Source organism: Pyxicephalus adspersus, chromosome 2 (genome assembly GCF_032062135.1).
Source record: "Pyxicephalus adspersus chromosome 2, UCB_Pads_2.0, whole genome shotgun sequence".
In the NCBI taxonomy this organism is placed as follows: Eukaryota; Metazoa; Chordata; class Amphibia; order Anura; family Pyxicephalidae; genus Pyxicephalus; species Pyxicephalus adspersus.
In genome coordinates this window covers 147,381,911-147,382,237 of record NC_092859.1, presented here as the reverse complement: position 1 = coordinate 147,382,237, position 327 = coordinate 147,381,911, and positions in this window count along the sequence as shown.

Below are 327 nucleotides of genomic sequence, written 5' to 3'. Positions count from 1 at the left end.
AAAAAAAAAAAAATCCACTTACCTTCAATCCCACAGTGCAGTCGGTTGGTCCTGAGGTTTCTTCCATCGGGTCCCACGTCGTCCCGGCATCTGTCTTCAAACTGTCCTGCTGGGTGCCGCCATCTTCACCTCTTCTTCCTGGTTCTTCTTCTTACGTCAACCAGCCCGGCACAAGATCGGGTGACATAGGTTGGAAAAAAAACTGCATACGTGAGATCGGCAAGTTTTTCTCCTCCTATGAAAAAGCTCCCCCTGCACATGGAAAAGCTTGGGCAAGCGCAAAAGGAGCACCCAAAAGCCTCCTGGGATTTGTGACGTAGGTATCCT